Source organism: Cetorhinus maximus, chromosome 7 (assembly GCF_964194155.1).
Source record: "Cetorhinus maximus chromosome 7, sCetMax3.hap1.1, whole genome shotgun sequence".
NCBI classification, from domain to species: domain Eukaryota; kingdom Metazoa; phylum Chordata; class Chondrichthyes; order Lamniformes; family Cetorhinidae; genus Cetorhinus; species Cetorhinus maximus.
In genome coordinates, this window is record NC_135885.1 from 82,412,695 (window position 1) to 82,418,694 (window position 6,000).

The window sequence follows — 6,000 nt, forward strand, 5'->3', positions numbered from 1 at the left end:
GGCTGTGCCTGCTTCATTGGCGCCTCTCTGGATGTGCTGATGAGGCTGTGAAGAGCCCAAGAGAGATACTGTTCCATACCATCGGAGGAAGAAGCTAGTTACTGAGACAAGGAAGATGTACTTGGAGGTTGTTGAGGAGGTACCACACTCCCAGACTCAATGCTGAAAGCAATTTAATGACCTAAACAGGACAGGAAAGGTGAGTACAGTGCCATAGTCACCTAATCATGCTCTGTGCATCACACCAGCCCCTTAATCTACCTTCTCAAGCCCACTTCATCACATCACACCCCACAACCACTTATCTTGCAGTTACTCCCTCCATTCCTTTTGCACCCACTTCCTTATAACCCCATCTATCCATCCACTATGCCCAGTCAGCCTCAGCCTTAAACATGACATGTCTTTCCCTTATAGTCACCCTTACCAAATGCGCTCTCTCCATCAGCTGAACACGTCATTACGCTCACTCACACAGAGCTCCAGGGATTGGTGAGGATGAGGTCAAGTATGTTTTTCCCTCCTGTTGGTTCCCTCACCACCTGCCGCAGAGCCAGTCTAGCAGCTATGTCCTTTAGGGCTTGACTAGTAATGGTGCTGCTGAGCCACCCTTGGCAATAGACATTGAAGCCCCCCACCCAGGGTACATTCAGTGCCCTAGCCACCCTCAGTGCTTCCTCCAAGTGGTGCCCAACATGAAGGAGCGCTGATTCATCAGCTGAGGGGAGTTGGGGGGGTGGATGCAGTATATGGTAATCAGCAGGAGTTTAGCTTGCCCATGTTTGACCTAAGGCCATGAGACATCATGGGGTCCAGAGTCGATGTTGAGGACTCCCAGAGCAACTCCCTCCCAATTGTATACCACCGTGTCACCACCTCTGCTCGATCTTGTCCTGCCGCAGGACAGGACACACCCAGGGATGGTGATGGTGCTACCTGGGACATTATCTGTAAGGTATGATTCTGTGAGTATGGCTATGTCAGATTGTGGGACACTCTCCCAATTTTGGCACAAGCCCCAGATGTTAGTTAGGAGGACTATGCAGGGTTGACAGGGCTGAGTTTGCCGTTGTCATTCCCGGTGCCTAGGTTAATGCATGGTGGTCCATCCACCTTCATTCTTTATAGACATTCTAGTGATTGTGGTACGATTGAGTGACTTGCTAGGCCATCTCAGAGGGGATGTAAAGGTCAACCACATTGCTGTGGATCTGGAGTCACATGTAAGCCAGACCAGGACGGCAACTTTCCTCCCCTAAAGGGCACCAGTGAACCAGATGGGTTTTTACGACAATCGACAATTGTTACATGGTCATCATTCTACTTCTAATTTTATACTCTTTTTTAAACTCAAATTGTTGGGATTGGAACTCGGGTCCCCAGAGCCATACCTTGGGTCTCTGGATTGCTAGCCCAGGGACAATACCACTAGACCACCATCTCCCCCTGCATAAACCAGTCTGTGAGCAACAGCCGGTACACATACTATCGCTGGTGCTATTTTTGGCCATGTTGGTACTTATCAGAGGTCAAATTAAAGGCAGCATGAGTGGCTCCTATCCTGGGTTCATTGTGGAAATCTCCAGAGTTCAGCAAATAACCTGCAAAGAATGGAAACTTAACTGAACCAACTACCATAAATCTACATAAAGTCTATTACAAAGGATGTAATAACTGGAAACTTAGAAAATAATGGTAGATTGGGCAGTCAACATGCATTTGTGAAACGGAAATCATGTTTGACAAACCTGTTAGAGCTTTTTGAGGATGTAACAGAGGACAGAGTCGGGATTAATGTGTCTTTTTCAGGTTGGAAAGACGTAACTAGCGGAGTACCACAAGGATCAGTCCTAGGGTCCTAGAGCCTCAATTATTTACCATCTATATTAATGACTTTGAGGAAGAAGTAGAGTGTAATATATCCAAATTTGCTGATGATACAAAAATAGGTGAGGGGGGGTGGGCATGTTGTGATGAAGAGATAAGGAATCTGCAAGGGGATATAGACAGGTTGAGTGAGTGTGCAAAAACTTGGCAGATGGAGTTTAATGTAGGAAAGTGTGAGGTCATACACTTTGTTAGGAAGAATCAAAAGGCAGACTAATATTTAAATAGAGAGAGACTCCAAAGAAGTGCAGCACAGAGGGATCTGGGTGTTCTTTTGCATAAACACAAAAAATTAGCATGCAGGTGCAGCAAGTAATTAAGAAGGCAAATGGAATTTTGACCTGTATTGTTAGGGAATTGGAGTTTAAAAATAGGGAAGTCTTGTTACAACTGTACAGGGTGTTTGTGAGGCTGCACCAGGAGTTCTGTGTACAGTTTTGGTCCCCGTATTTAAGAAAGGATATACTGGCATTGGAGGCAATTCAAAAGAGATTCACTATGCTGATTCCTGTGATGAAGGGGTTGGCTTATCAAGAACGGCTAAACAAGTTAGGCCTTTATTCATTAGAGTTTAGAAGAATGAGGGGTGATCATATTGAAATGTACAAGATTCTGAGGGGGCTTGACAGAGTAGATGTTGAGAAGATGTCTCCACTAGTGGGGGGAATCTCGAACTAGGGGACATAGTTACAGAATAAGGGGACACTCATTTAAAGCTGAGATGCGAAGGAATTTCTTCTCTCAGAGGGTAGTGAGTGTCTGGAATTCTCTACCCCAGAGAGTTGTGGAGGCTAGATCACTGAAAGTATTTAAAGAGGAGGTAGATAGATTTTTGAAATTTCAGGGAGTTGAAGGCTATGAGGAGCTGGCACAGAAGAGGAGTTGAGGCCTGGGGCAGATCAGCCATGATCTTATTCAATGGCGGGGCAGGCTTGAGGGGCTGAATAGCCTACTCCTGCTCCTATTTCTTATGGTTTTAACTAACAGAATAGATAAGGGGGAGCCAATGGATTTGGTGTATTCGGATTTTCAGAAGGCTTTCAGTGAGGTCCCACACAGGAGGTTAGTAAACAAAGTTAGAGCTCATGGGATTGGGGGTAATATACTGGAATGGATTGAGAATTGGTTAATGGACAGAAAATAGAGAGTAGGGGTAAACTGTCATTCTCAGGTTAGCAGGTTGTGTCTAGTTGGGTATCGCAAGGATCAAGTACTTGGGCACCAACTGTTCACAATCTATATCAATGATTTGGATGTGGGGACCAAATGCGATATTTCTGAGTTTGCTGATGACACAAAACTAGGTGGGTATGTAAGTTGTGAGGAGGATGCAAAGAGGTTTCAAGGGGATTTAGGCAGGCTAAGTGAGTGGGCAAGAACATAGCAGATGAAATATAATGTGGAACAATGTGAAGTTATCCGCTTTGGTAGGAAAAACAGAAATGCAGAGTATCTTTTAAATGTTGAGAGATTAGGAAGTGTTGACATCAAAGGGACATGGGTGTCTTTGTTCATGAGTCACTAAAAGTTAACATGCAGTTTAAGCAAGCAATTAGGAAGTCAAACAGATTGTTGGTCTTTATTGCAAGAGAATTTGAATACAGGAGTAGAGAAGTCTTGCTGCAATTGTACAGAGCCTTGGTGAGACCGCACCTGGAGCATTCTGTACAGTTTTGGTCTCCTTACCTAAGAAAGTATATACTTGCCATAGACAGAGTGCAACAAAGGTTCACCAGTCTGATTCCTGGGATGGCGGGATTGTCTTATGAGGAGAGACTGAGGATAATGGGCCTATATTCTCTAGAGTTTAGAAGAATGAGGAATGATCGCATTGAAGCATACAAAATTCTTACAGGGCATGTCAGAGTAGATGCAAGAAGGATATTTACCCTGGCTGGGGGATCTAGACCCAGTGTAAAAATTCTCAGAATAAGAGGTAGGCCAGTTTGGACTGAGATAAGGAGGAATTTCTTCACTGGGAGGGTGGTGAATCTTTGGAATTTTCTACCCCAGAGGGCTGTGGAGGCTCAGTCACATTCAAGACAGAGGTTGGTAGATTTCTAGATATTAAATATATCATGGGATATGGGGCTAGTGTGGCAAAATGGCCTTGAGGTAGACAATGAGCCATGATTTAGTTGAATGGCAGAGCAAGCTTGAGGGGTCGAATGGCCTACTCCTGCTCCTACTTCTTATGCTCCCATAAATACTGTGGCTACCAGAACAGGTCAGAAGCTTGGAATTATGCAGCAAGACTCCCAAAGCCTGTCCACCATCAGGAATGTGACAGAATATTATCCACTTGCCTGAATGAGTGCAGCTCCAACAGCACTCAAGAAGCTTGACATCATCCAGGATTGATTGGCACTCCTTCCACCACTTTAAACATTTCACCACTACTGATGCATCGAGACTGCAGGGTATATCATCTACAAAACGCACTGTAACAACTTGCCAAAGCTTTTTCGACAACACTTTCCAAACTCGCAACCTCTAACCTTTAGAAGACCAGGAGTAGTAGGCACATGGAAACACCATCACTGGCAAGTTCCCTTCCAAGTCACATGCAATCCTGGTTTAGGATTATATTGCCATTCCTTCATCATCACTGGGTCAATATCCCAGAACTCTTTCCCTAACAGCACATTGGGCGTACCTACACCACATGGAATGCAGCAGTTCAAGAAGACTACAGCTTTCTGAAGGGCAATTAGGGATGGGAAAAGATGCTGGCCTTGCCAGTGCCACCCACATCCAAGAATGAATAAAAAAAGTAACCTTCAAGCGTAGTAAATAACTTCTCAGCACTGTGAAGTACTGAAAGCTAATACCCCACGAGCAGGTAAGAAAGCAGCTGTGAGTGCTGAGTATTTTACTGGCATGTTTTCTCTGAGATTGATTCAGCCCCTTTAATAGCTGCTGTGTTTTCACCTTGCTTTCACTGACGAGTTTCAGGAAGCCAGAGAAACTCTTGGCCCTTACATTAAAGTTAAAAATCCCTGTCAGTATTGTTCTCATTGAGCGATTGCCATATGCTAATTGGCAATCCGTCTCTCCTGAAGTGTTTGCACACATGAAGCCCAACACACTCAAGAGAAATACAGAGACCAGCGGACAGCACCCATCTTCGGGACCAGCTGACATTTTTCCTGGTTTAAGCTCCTAACTACACCAAAACCCATAGGCTCCTCCAGGTTAAAACTCAGCCCATTATTCCTATCAAGGCTGAATGTCTTTACTTTTGTATTCTTTGCTTCTATTCATAAAGCCAAGGATTCCTCATTCTTTTTTAACAGCCTTATCAACTTGCCCTGCCATCTTCAAGGATTGTATATGTGAATCCCAGGTATCTCTGTTCCTGTAACATCTTTAAAATTGTAGGTTAGCTCTGGGCAGAATCTTTGGGTCCGTGAACGGGGACGAGTCCCGCTCGCCGACGTGTGAAATGACGCGTGGTGACATCGAGCATACATCCTGGCGTCACTGCTCATCATTCAGATATTCAGTTCCGTCAGCCGAACTGTCAAAGGCATATTAAGGCCATTTAAGTATCAATCTATGTCAGATTAATTAGATACTTTTTAATGAATTGGAACACTACAAAATCGTATGATAAATTACCCAATCTCCCAGGCAGAAGATATAAATTTTCAAAAGTGATTATACGAAAAATCCATACCTGAATTTTTTATATCTTCTCAAGGATAAACCAAATTCATTCCAATACTGGCGTTGCTATAGTTTGGAATTACTATCATAAAACAAGAAGTCAGCTTACTTTTAAACCCTGTATAGACATCTTATCTGCTCAGTTTAGTTCAAAGGTGTTTGCAATTCAGGTGAAAGGTTAAAATCCTGTTTTTGATTATTTGTAAGAATTTACAACTTGAAGATAATCCTCCGGTGATAAGGAATCGTAAAAAGTGAGAAGTAAAGCTACAAAAATAGGTTGATGATTCATTTTATTCATGGATGACTTGTCTTGGCTGTATGTAATGTACAAAGGCCTGTTTCTACTTTTACTGTACATGATGGCTTGTGCTGTTGACCAACAAGTTACTGCCAATAGACATTGACAACAACAACTTACATTTATACCTGTCTTTGATATAG